This window comes from Protopterus annectens, chromosome 5.part0, assembly GCF_019279795.1.
Source record: "Protopterus annectens isolate FY-2018-M chromosome 5.part0, PAN1.0, whole genome shotgun sequence".
NCBI classification, from domain to species: Eukaryota; Metazoa; Chordata; order Ceratodontiformes; family Protopteridae; genus Protopterus; species Protopterus annectens.
The window spans coordinates 1,030,547,680-1,030,561,473 of NC_056735.1; positions in this window are offsets into that span (position 1 = coordinate 1,030,547,680).

Below are 13,794 nucleotides of genomic sequence, written 5' to 3' on the forward strand. Positions count from 1 at the left end.
TTCTCTTGTTTAGGAAAGTCATTTTAAGCTAGGAGTTTGTGTGTTAATGGGCAGTCACAAGCTAACAATATTTTTAAATGAGAGCCCACTTTTTTCCTGTCAGTTTAAAAGTTGTTTGCAGTAACTGAAAAAAACATTGTGGAAAAAGTTACGTTTCATACTGTTTGTGGGGAAAAATGAATTTTAAAGACTCAATTTTTGCTTTTTTTTTTTTGCTTTGCTGCTTGTTTTCCCCAGGAAAGAGGCACATTTTTGGCTTGACCATGAAACAAACTCCGATCCCCTGATCAGTCTTTCCAGCTACAAAAAAAAAATGTAAGCAAACAGCTTTTGCTTGTTCGTCAGACCACGTATCTTTTACCCTGGTTCCCTCTGGTGTGGCATCTACAGCCACTATGGACCAGCATTTGGCCATGTCCTTTTGTGGGCAGGGGAGAGCCACTCTTGGTCTAGGAGAGGGAACAGGGAAGGGTTCCCTGTTTAGTTAGAATGTTGTCCACACCCCTAGGGAAGCTGCTACCACCATTAATACTTGGCCCCATTTTTCATTTCAAAAAGAAACCGCAAGCAAAAACTTGTATCTACTACTCATCAAATTTCTTCAGACAGGTGTAATTTACTGGGTTCTGACTCAGGGTTAAATTCAGACTATTGAACCTCCTTATAAGGTAGTTTCTGATAAAAGCAAGAAGGGATACCACTTTTTCTGAAGAGATTCCAGGTTCTGAATCTAGAAAAGAATGTGAAGGGGACAGATGCAGTGTTTCCCCCTCAGTTTTCTGGCTCCAGACTGTGAGGAGAGCTCAGTTTCTGATTCTCCCTGTGGTGATTTCTCTTTCTCTGAGACTGTTTCCAGAATGTGCCAGTGCTAATCAGTGGGAGAACACTGAATTTTCTCAGTCCCTCAGAAAATGCTATGAGCTGTTGCAGAAGGAATTTCCGGACTCTTCACAGATTTCCCCATTTCAGTCATTTCTGGAGGATGTGTATCACTGCCTGCAGATGTTCATGTTTCACTGTTGCAATCATCACACTTGGGTTATCTGCCTGCAGGTAGCCCTCAGTCGGCCCGAATACCAGTGTCTTGGGATTTCTGCATCAGTTGCTGTCACCTCTTCCGTGACAGGTCGTCAGGGGTATAAAACATACAGCCAGCGCTATTACATCAGTCTTTCTTGTTGAGAAGGAGCCCGAAGCAGAAGCGGTTTGCAAGTGCCAGTCGGCCGCTACCCGAAATTTTTGTTTTTTCGAGTTTCAGACCTGAATTCTTCTAAAGCTCCAACAGATGTCAGAAAAAATTACAATTGTCTTGCCTGTGGAAAGGAAATGCCTCACAGAGACTTTAATTTTTACTGCGTTATCTGTTTAGGCCCAGACCACGACGTTCCTCCCTGTTGGTTTTATGCCTTGTTTAACGCCCGAACCAATCATCGTCGGGCTGTTTGTAGCTAAATTCTTTTGCTCTCGTTCTCTGTATTCCAAAATGGCTTCAGTAAGCTATCGGACTACCGATCTTCCAAAGAAGTGCAAAGACAGACCGCATAGATCAAAAACTGCCGACGACACTTCCACTAAGCTAGTCGCCAGTCTGCCGGTATTCAGTGAGGTGCCTTTGCAGCCCCTGATGCCCGCTTCAACAGATTTTCAGGCCTCTGCTGAGACCTGTTTGGAGTCCAGTATTCCGTGAGATGCTTCTTTGACTATGGAACCTGTGGATGTCTCTACCTTGGATGGATCTGGAGCCGCTGTGCAGGCACCAGCTTCTGAGTGTGAATTCCGACCTACTGATATTCATATTAAACTAACAACTTAATTTCCAAATAAAACTACCGAGTTTCTCAGGCCCAGAGTTCACACTACGCCTAGAAAACTGGCATCCAAAGCGCATGCTCAAACTCCCATGCCACAAAAACAAATGCTTAGAATGGCTGAAGACGTTATTACCCTGCTAAATGACAAAGAATTGAATTTCCTTATGATTCTACAGATCAGGAGTCTGATGACTCTGACCCTTCTGATTACCAGGACATACCCTTATCTACCTATGAGGACTCATGCAGAGGAATCCATTTCCTCTGCCTCCCCTCCAGAGGATTTTTCTTTTGGTGAAACCTTGCATACCTTAAGAGAGCATTCCCTCTGGGAATGCCAGGACTATCCTCAGTCCAAAAAGAGATTCAGGGCATTTTTAGATTTGCCTCAGCCCAGGCCTCTAGCTATACCCCATGTCCTGTATATTGTAGATGTCTTCTTGGAGTCCATTCTTACTCCTGACACCTTACACCAGCTCCTAGAAAACCTGACAGGTACTACAGAGTACCTGACTCTAGCAGATTTCTCTTAAGAATCCTACTGCAGATCCAGAGAGCATTTCCCAGGGACCTAAAGGCATTAAGGCTCCTACAGCCAAAAACCCTACCCCTTCAGACAGGGATTCTAGAGCTTTAGAAAGATGGGGTAAGAAGGTATATACCTCTGCAACTCTTGTCATCAAGGCTTTGAATTGCCAGTTTCACATGTTGAAGTACCAGCAACATATTATGGAACTAATTAAACAAAAATGATGTTACTTCCAGATTATGCAGAAAAAGATTTACAAGAGTTAAATGCATTCTGCAAACCAAGTTAGCAAACATACTTTGCAGTGTGGTTTTGATGCCTTAGAAGCATCTTGCAGGGCTGTTGCCACTGGGTCCGTACTAAGAAGGCATGCCTGGCTAAAGGAACAAGTCTTGCGTGACCATGTCAAAGCAAAATTACTAGATGCTCCATTACATCAGGAGCATTTGCTTGGCGCAAAGGCAGAATAAGTTTTTAAGATGGAAGAAAAAGCTAAATGTATGCAAACCGTCAGATTTCTTACAGTTGCAGCCACCTAGATTCAGTAGGCATTGGCCTTCAAAAAACTGGTCCTTTCCAGTCCCTCTCAGGCCTTTTCAGTCCAAGCCCAGGGGAAACAGACCACCAAGACTAGTCTCATGGTATGCAGAGATCTAAACAATGGAGTTATGTTCTTCATGTTTCACTGTTGCAGTCATTACATTTGGGTAATCTGCTTGCAGGTTGCCCTTATTCTGCTTGATTAACAAAGTCTTGGGTCCTGCGTCGGTTGCTGTCCCTTCTTCCATAACGTCAGGGGTATAGAACATGCAGCCAATGCCATTACATCAGTCTTTCTTGCCGTACGGTGCCTGAAGCAGAAGCAGTTCACAAGTGCCAGTCGGCCGACTCCTGAAATTTTCGTTTTCGAGTTTCAGAATTGAAGTCTTCAACTAAAGCTAAGTACCCCTTTTTATTGTCAGTAAAAGTTAATAATTGCATTACCTGTGGAAAGCAAATACCTCATAAAGATTTTTATTTGTACTGAATTCCTTGCCTAGGCCCTGACCACGACGTATCTTGTCGGTTTTGTGCTTTATTTAATCGGTGCACTATCCGCCGTTAGTATATTTTTGCCTCTAAATATTTCGGTTCTTGGTTTAATTATCCAGAAATGTCATTGGTTAGCCATCTGACTACCGGGATTCTGAAAAAACGCAAAGATAAAGACAGAGACATGCTGCAGAGGTCCAAAACTGCTGACAACGCTTCTCCTAAGCCAGTCGCCAGTTTGCCGGTACTCAGTGAGGTGCTTTCGCAGCCCCTGATACCTGCTACTTCTCATTCGCAGGCCTCTACTAAGACTCATTCGGAGTCCGGTATGCTGTGAGATGCTTCAACTATGGAACCCACGGATGTCTCTACCTTGGATGGGTCCGGAGCCGCTGTGCAGGCACTGGCTTCTAAGGGTGTATTCAGGCCTATGGACTTGCATATTAAATCGACGCCTCCTTCATTACTTAGGCCGAAATCTCGATCCATATCTAAAAAAACGATGCTCAGGCCACTATGCCTAAAAAACAAATGATAAGAATGCCTGAAGATCTAATAACTGTAATCAGGGGTAGCCAACCCCCCCCCCCTTCTAAGAGGCCTAGGACTGAGGTTGATTATGTATCTTCTGATCAGGATTCTGTTTTTTTCTGACTCTTCTGATGACCTGGATTTGTCCTTACCTACTTATGAGGATTCTGATGCAGAGGACTGTTCCCTCTGCTTCCCCTCCTGAAGATTTTTCTTTTGGGGAAACCTTACATTCTCTAAGGGAGCATTTCCACTGGGAAAGCCAGGATTGCTCTGATTCAAAAAAGAGGCTTAGGGATTTCCTTATCCTACCTCAGCATATAGGCCTTTAGCTATTCCTCCTGTACTGGACATTGTTGATGCTTTCTCGGAATCTAGTTTGGCCCCTCATTCCCTGCCTCCTGCTCCCAGAAAATCTGACAGATACTACAGGGTCCCTGAGTCCCACAAGTTCCTTTTCAAAAATCCTATTGCAGATCCAGAGATTATTTCACAGGGGCCCAAGGGCATTAAGGCTTCTACTGCTAAAAATCCTACCCCTTCTGATAGAGACTCCAGGGCACTGGATAGATGGGGGTAAGAAGGTTTACACTTCTGCAACCTTGGCCATTAGGGCTTTAAACTGCCAGTTTCATATGTTAAAATATCAGCAACATTTTATTGGACTGCTTAAACAGAAAATTATGTTGATTCCTGACTGTGTGGAAAATAAAGAATTACAGGATTTAATGCATTCTGCCAAACAAGTTGGAAAACATACTTTGCAATGTGGTTTTGATTCATTCGAGGCCTCTTGCAGGGCTGCTGTTACTGGGTCTGTGCTCAGAAGGCATGCCTGGCTTAAGGAGCAATCTTTGCCTGATCATGTTAAAGCTAAATTGTTGGATGCTCCTTTAAATCAGACCGCCTGTTTGGCAACAAGGCTGAAGAAGTTCTTAAAAAGCTGGAAGATAAAGCTAAATCTATGCAAACTGGCAATAAATATACTGATCCAAAGGATATTGCCAATATCCTGGCAGATCAATTCAGTGCCAACTTCACCCCCCTCTCACCCCCTAAATGGCCCATCTCAATACTGGAAGATTGCCAAATTCCAGTAATAATGGCCACACAGGTACAAAATGCACTCTCTAAAGCCAAGAATACAGCATCCATGGGACCAGATGACATCCCGGGCTGTGTACTACATGAACTACAATATGAACTGGCACCTCACCTAAGTGTCATGTTTAATCATAGCCTCACCTCAGGTTTCGTGCCCACTGAGTGGCATAGAGCTACAGTTATCCCAATCCACAAGGGGGATCCACCTTGGATCCCGGAAACTACCGTCCCATCAGTCTGACAAGCCTTATCTGCAAGGCCATGGAGCGTATTATCATGGAACTTATAAACAAAGATGTTGGCAACCTTCAAACACTGGACCCCACCCAGTTTGGGTTTGTGAAGGGCCGATCTTGTCTCCTGAACCTGATTGACTTCTTTGAATCAGTCTCCAGAGCCATGGACAAGGGTAAGGTGGTCCACACAGCCTATCTAGACCTTTCCAAGGCCTTTGACACCATCCCCCACTCTGGAATCATAGATAAACTTACTAAGTTGGGTATTAATCCCTATGCCACCCAATGGGTTGCTAAATGGCTTACTGATAGAACCCACACTGTAAAAGTAGCCGACTCCAAATCCAGCTCCAGACAAGTGACAAGTGGAGTACCTCAGGGTTCAGTCCTGGGGCCGCTCTTGTTTAGCATCTACTTCTCTGAAGTACAGGTCAACACTAAGGGACTCTGGCTAACAAAGTTTGCAGATGACTGCAAACTGGGAGCCATTATTGAATCCCCAAATGATGTGGATACAAAGGGCCTTACAGAAACAGATGCTTTGTGCCAGAGCCATGGGCTCAAGCTCAATGCCAAGAAATGTATTGTTATCCCCTTTGGGAAAAAACATGTATCCATGAATTACCATATAGGTGGCAGTACACTAAACACAGAAAGTGTGATAAGAGACTTAGGGACACAGGTGGACAGTGGTCTCACCTTCGATAACCACATCGCCACAACAGTCAGGAAATCCTTCTATGTGGCACACCTCATCAGGAAGGGCTTTTCATCCAGAAAAAGGAGGTCATTGTCCCACTGTACTCATCCCTCATTAGACCCATTATAGAATACAACGCCCCATTTGGTATGTACCTCTCAAGACATCTGCAACAACTGGAAAGGCCTCAGAAATACCTCACTAAAAGAATCACAGGCCTAAAGCAGATGCCCTACGCTGACCGCCTTAAAAAACTCCAGCTATACTCTGTCGCATATCGTCTACTCAGAGGCGATCTCTGCTTAACATACAAGGCCATGTCAAACCCAGAGCTGTTGGACATGCTACATAGAAATCCCAATCCCTCAGAGCTACACGCTCCAGGGATCTAAACCTTGTCATCACAATAAACAAAACATGCTGGAGGGATAGGTTCCTGACCCAGAGACTCCCCAGACTCTGGAATAGATTGCCCATACATGTCAAGCAGAGTGCCTCTTTGGACCTCTTCAAGAGGAACCTTGACGTTTGGATGGGAGAAAGGAAATTCACCCCAGGGATCACGTCAGTCGTCCTGCTAGACAGGGGTCCAGGAAAGTAAATAATGTGGGAAGAAATAGCCAGGGAATTGTTATGGCTAGGCTTGTATAGGCCCTAGGGCTGATAGCCTAGTACCAACCTATGAACCAAGTTCAGCCACCTAGCTTTAGTAGGCACTGGCACTCTCAAAATTGGTCCTTTCCAGCCCCTTCCAGGTCTTCTCAAGCCAAACCCAGACACAGCAACAACTCAGGTTTCAGTCCCAGTGGACTCTCAGAACTAAGCAGTGGGGGGCCTCCACTTCCAAGTCTGGGAATAATAAGACTCCCCCCATGGTAAACTGTCTCAATAACTTCCTTTTAAAATTTCCAAGCACTTATCTGACTGCCCCTTTGGGGGGAAAGATTGTTCTTGGGAACTCATTACCCAGGACAAATGGGTTTTAAATAGTGTCCCAGGGATACAGATTTCACTTCCACACTTTGCCAACACCAAGTGGATGGCTGGACCTACCCCCAAATCAGTGGGCAGAGGCACAAAAACAAGTACTTTCTCTCTTAAGCATGGTGGCTATTCAACTGGTACCAGAAGAGGAAAAGGGACAAGATTTCTACTAGAGACTTTTCCTGGTACTCAGGAAAGACAATTCATGGCGTCCTATCCTGAACCTGTCTACTCTAAAAACCTTTTTTGAGATTCCAAAATTCAAGATGCTGACTCTTCAATTACTTCCTATACTAGGCAAAGATGCCTGGTTGGCAACACTATATTTAAAAGAAGCATACCTGCACATCCCAATCGGGGTATCTTGCAGAACATACCTATGCTTCAAAGCAGGCTACACGCACTATTAGTTCTATGCACTGCCCTTTGGCTTATCTACTGCGCCCAGGGTATTCACAGTGCCTAGCTCCAGTTATTGCATTTTGCAGACAGAAATATTCAAATATACCCATACCTGGACGATTGTCAAATTCAGGTAGAAAGCCAGGACATACTTTTGAATTATCTGGCCTTTGTGAAAAGGGTTCTAATTTCTCTGGGATATACACCATACACAAAAAGAAATCACAACTGGTACCCTTTCAACAAATTATATTCCTGGGGGCAAGCTTGAATACAACTTCCCAGATGGCTTACCTCATGCCAGAGAAAGGAATTCATTTGACAACCTTCTTCAAACAAATGGCCACAAAAACCATGCTATCTGCAAGACAAATACTGCAAGTCTTAGGGTTCATGGCCTCATGCATTCTTCTAATTCCATATGCAAGACTGCATATGAGGAAACTACAGTGGTATCTAAAAAGTCTATGGTGTCAACCTTCTCAAAACCTAGAAATGATTCTTATCATACCTTGCCTATGCCTAGAGTTCCTTTGGTGGGCAGAGGCCTGCCACCAAAACAAGGGACTACCTTTCACACCACCCCCTGCTGCCCATACCCTAACAGATGCATCAGACTATGCATGGGGGGCTCACCTGGCAGGGAAGTGCATTCAGAGCAAATGGAACCCAAGTCAAATGCACCTACCTATCAATCAAAGAGAAATGTTAGCTGTACAGAATGCTCTGACAGCCTTCAAGGACCACATTATTCCAGGGCAACTAATGGTAAAGACTGACAACACCACTGTTACGTGGTACATAAGCAGGGGGGGTACACATTCTTACCCCCTCTGCAGACTAGCCATGTCATTGTGGAACACAGCCTTGAGCTACAAAGTGCACCTACAAGCTCAATTCCTGCCAGGAAAATTAAATACACTGGCAGACGGACTAAGCAGAAACCTCATGGACCCACACAAGTGGAAACTGGAACCAAGTATTTTCAACATGTTGACAAGCAAATGGGGGAGGCCCAGATGTAGACCTGTTTGCCTCTCCCCAGAACTACCAATTGGACAAATTTTGCACAAGGACTCCCCACAAACAAGCCTGGAAAGTGGATGCTGTGTCCTTCAGCTGGAAAAACCTATCAGTCTATGCCTTCCCCCTCTGCCTCTGCTCTCCAAAGTACTACTAAAAGTCAAACAGGACAAACCAAGGATGGATTTGATTGCTCCAGACTGGCTGTGCCAACACTGGTATCCCCTCCTGCGCAGTGTGTCACGGTTATCTCCTTGGCACATGCCTCAGACTCCTTCCCTGCTGTCTCAGCAGGAGAGCCAGATTCTGCACCCTCAGCTACCAACACTGAGCCTTGCAGCCTGGCTAATTACTTAATCTCTCCTTTACAATCCCTCAGCAAACCTGTGATGGATATCATTTTAGAGGCAAGGAGTCCTAGTACTAGAAAATCTTATGCTGTAAAATGGAAAAGATTCTGTGCCTGAAACCAATCTCAAGGGATGAGCACAGCAGCGCCCAATTTACCTCAGATTTTACAATACTTAACTGAGATGCTTCACAAGTGCCTGTCTTTTTCCTCCATTAAAATCCACGTATCGGCCATTTCAGCTCATTATAACACACAACCTCCCCTCTTCTCTCATCCACTGCTCAAGCAGTTCCTCAGAGGGGCCAAAATTTTGAGACCATCCTGGAGAGCTCCAACCCCAGCCTGGGACCTTAACTTTGTCTTGGAGAAACTTACTCTACCTCCTTTCGAGCCAGCTGCTACTGCAGACTTAAAATTTCTTTCTTGGAACACTGCTTTCCTTTTAGCAGTCACTTCAGCTAGAAGGGTATCTAAATTACAGGCCCTTATGGCAGTAGAGCCTTTCATCATCTTTCATGCGGACAGGGTGTCACTCAGACCTAATCCATCCTTCATGCCCAAAGTGATATCCAGTGTGGCACTTAATCAGTCCATTCATTTGCCAACCTTCTTTCCCAATCCACAGAATAAAGGGGAACAGATACTGCATTCCTTAGATGTGCACAGACAACTTCAATTCTACTTGGATAGGACTAAGCTTCCAAGGAAATCTGAACAACTGTTGGTAGCATTTGCTGCAGGGGTAGAGGAGAAGGCTATTTCAAAGCAAACCTTTTCTAAATGGATAAGCCATTGCATTCATTTCTGCTATAAGCAGCATGGAAAACCTATCCCCCAGGGGATCAGACCTCACTCCACCAGGGCTGCATCTACCTCTACAGCCTTTCTCAGAGGCGTCCCTACCAGGGACATCCTAGAAGCTGCTACCTGGAGTTCTGTACGTACTTTCACCAAGCATTATCATTTGCCAATTTTCTCTAAATCCAGGGCTGGCTGTGCCACTGCAGTATTGCAGGGCCTTATAGTTGGCCCTAATGTTATCTGAACTCCTCCTCCCAACCATAGCTTTGGGAATCTACCCAAATGTAATGACTGCAACAGTGAAACACAAAGAACATAGTACAGTTGTGTGCACTTGCCATAAATGTAGATGTTCGGGTGTATTCACTGTTGCAGTCCTGGTTGCCCTCCCTCCAGCCCCATAACTTCTTTTGGCTATACCTCTACTTTCCTTTACTATGCTTAAAAGCCTTTTTGGTGTATTTGCTTTTTTGTTGGAGGTATATTTTTGTGCTTTTGTTTAATTGCTTCCCATTAAGGGGACACCTGACATCTGGGGCAAGAAAAACTGATGTAATGGCGTTGGCTACATATTTTATACCCCTGATGACCTCATGTCATGGAAGAAGGGACAGCAACCAATGCAGGACCCAAGACTTTGTTAATCAGGCCGACTGAGGACAACCTGCAAGCAGATTACCCAAATGTAATGACTGCAACAGTGAATACACTCTAACATCTACATTTATGGTAAGTGTACACAACTGTACTTTCCAATTATCCTTCCCAGCCATGCCCAAGTACTTGCATCCCTAGGAGGAAAACTTACCCTTCCTGCAAAAAACTGGATGTCCATTACTCAGGACCGATGGGTTCTAAACATTGTATCCCAGGGATACAGATTCTGCTTCCACTTACTGCCAACTCCAAACTGGTTGCCAGACATTCCTCCAACGCAGTGGGCAGAGGCTCAAAAGCAAGTACTTTCCCTTCTCCATATCAGGGCTATTCAACCTGTTCCAGTAGAATAAAGGGGACAGGTTTTCTACTCTAGACTTCCTGGTGCCCCAGTAAAGAGGGTTCTTGGCTCCGTATCCTGGATATATCAATTCTCAACACCTTTCTGGTGGTCCCAAAATTCAAAATGCCTACACTGTAACAGCTTCTTCCTATGCTAGCCAAGGATGCCTGGGTTAGTCACCCTAGACTTAAAAGAAGCTTATCTGCACATCCCCACAAGGGAGTCTTGCAGGAAATATCTACATTTCAGGGCAGGCTCTATACACTATCAGTTCTCTGCACTTCCCTTTGGCTTATCTTCTGCACCCAGACTATTCACAAAATGCCTGGCTCCAGCCATTGCATACTGCAGGCAGAGAGATATTTAAATCTACCCATACTTGGACGATTGCCTGATTCAGGCGGAGAGACAGGAATTGCTACTTCAGCACCTGGCATTTGTAAAAGGACTTCTAACTTCACTGGGATACACCATCAATGAAAAGAAATCACAACTGGTGCCCAGCCAACAAATTGTATTCCTGGGAGCAAGCTTGAACACAACTTCCCAGATGGCATTCCTCACTCCAGAAAAGCATGTCCATTTGACCAACTATTTCAAACTAATGGCCAACAAAACCCAGCTATCTGCAAGGAAAGTACTGCAAGCCCTAGTGTTCATGGCCTCATGCATTCTGCTAATTCCGAATACAAGACTGCATATGAGGAAACTTCAATGGTACTTATAAAGTCTCTGGTGTCAACATTCTCAGGACATGGAAACAGTGATTCCTATCATACCTTGTCTAAGGGCAGAGTTCCTTTGGTGGGCAGAGGCATGCAATCACAACAAAGGACTCTTTCACTCAACCCCTCACCGCCCAAACCCTGACAACAGATGCATCAAACTATGCATGGGGGGCTCACATAGCAGGCAAATGGAGCCCAGAACAAATTCCCCTGCATGTCAATCAAAAGGAGATGCTAGCTGTACAGAATCCTCTGACAGTCTTCAAATACCTTATCCTTCCAGGACAGCTCCTGATAGAGAGACAACACAGTTGTGGTACATAAACAAGCAGGGTGGAACTCATTCTTACCCACTCTGCAGGTTAGCCATGGCTCTGTGGAACACAGCCTTGAGCATCCAAGTAAACCTACAAGTTCAGTTCCTGCCAGGCAAGCAAATTCACTTGCAGACGACTTAAGCAGAAATCTACTGGACCCTCACGAGTGGAAACTGGACTCCCAACTCATTCAAACTTCTAACTCAGAGGTGGGGAACACCAGAGATGTACCTTTTTGCTTCCTCCCAAAACCACCAATTGAGCAAATTTTGCACCAGGAACCCTCACAGCAGAGCCTGGAAGGTGGACGCCCTATCCTTTACATGGTAAAACCTCTCAATGTATGCCTTTTCTCCTCTGCCCCTCCTCTCAAAAGTACTATTCAAGATCAAACAGGACAGGCCAAGGGAAATCCTTATTGCACCAGACTGGCCACGCCAGCACTGGTACGTATTCCTATGCAGTCTGATAGCAGTGCCACCCTGGCACCTACATCACACACCTTCCCTGCTGTCTCAGCAGGAGGGACAGATTTTGCATCCACAGCTGCAAACCCTAAACCTTGCAGCCTGGCTTATTCCCTAAATGCACCACCAGCATCCTTCAGCAAACGGGTGCTGGACATCATCCTTGAGGCCAGAAGGCCTAATACTAGGAAATCCTATGCTGAAAAGTGGAAAAGATATTGTTCTTGGAGTCCATCTCAAGGAAAGGATGCAGCTGTGCCCAACTTACCTCAAATCCTTAATTACCTAGCAGAGCTGCTCCACAGAGGCCTATCCTTCTCATCCATTAAGATTCATGCCTCTACCATCTCAGCTCATTATAATACTGAGCCTCCTTTCTTTTCTCACCCTCTCAGCAAACAGTTCCTGAGAGGATCTAATAATTTTAGGCCCACTAGGAGAGCTCCCACCCCAACCTGGGACCTTAACTTTGTACTGGAGAAGATCACACTTTCCTCCCTTTGGATCTGCTGCTTCAGCAGAGTGAAAATTCCTCTTGGAAAATAGCCTTACTTCTAGCTATTACTTCAGCAAAAAGAGTGTCTGAGTTACAGGCACTAATGGCGGTGGAGGCCTTCATTACTTTCCATGCTGACAGGGTTTCCCTCAAGACTAACCCTTCCTTTATGCCCAAGGTGGTATCCAGTGTGGCTTTAAACCAAAACATCCATTTGCCAACCTTTTTCCCCTAATCCTCAGAATAAAGGGGAAAGGATCCTGCACTCCTTGGATGTGCACAGACAGTTCAGGTTCTACTGTGACAGGACTAACCCTTTCAGAAAATCTGAACAGCTGCTAGTCAGCTTTGCTACAGGTGCCAGAGGGCAAGGCCATTTCAAAGCAAACCATTTCCAAATGGATAGTACACTGCATCCATTTCTGCTACAAGCACCATGGAAAACCTACCCCTCTGAGGATCAGAACTCATTCCACTAGAGCTACTTCAACCTCTACAGCATTTCTCAGGGAAGTCCCTACCAGGGACATCCTGGAAGCTGTAACCTGGAGTTCTGTACACACCTTCACCAAGCATTACCACTTACCTATTTTTTCTAAATCCAGAGCTGGATTTGCTACAGCAGTCTTACAGGGCCTGTTTGCCAGCCCTAACACTTCTTGACTGCCTCCACCCTTCCTCAGCTTTGGGAATCAACCCAAGTGTGATGACTGCAACAGTGAAACACGAAGAACATAGTACAGTTGTGTACACTAACCATAAATGTAGATGTTCAAGTGTATTCACTGTTGCAGTTCTGGTTTCCCTCCCTCCATCCCCCTGGTTTTCCATATCCTTTCTACCTATCCTCTTTATGGCCATCTTTTATGGCTGGGGTATTTACTTTTTACTGGAGGTGTTCCACACCAAGTAATAGCTTCCTATTTTGGGGGCTTCTGACATCTGGGGTAAGAAAAACTGATGTAATGGCATCTGCTGCATGTTTTATACCCCTGATGACTTGATGTCATGGAAGAGGTGACAGCAATCAACGCAAAACTCCCAAGACTCTGGTATTCAGGCCGACTGAGGGCTACCTGCAGGCAGATAACCCAAATGTGATGACTGCAACAGTGAATACACTCTAACATCTACGTTTATGGTAAGTGTAGACAACTGTACTTTTTCCTGATAGCCTGCTGCACCTAGAAAAGCAGGTAAAATGTGTAAATAAACCTAACCCAGCAAATATAGTTTTATTTAATCCTACTGCAGCTAAACATCTGCTTACTTCCAATCCTT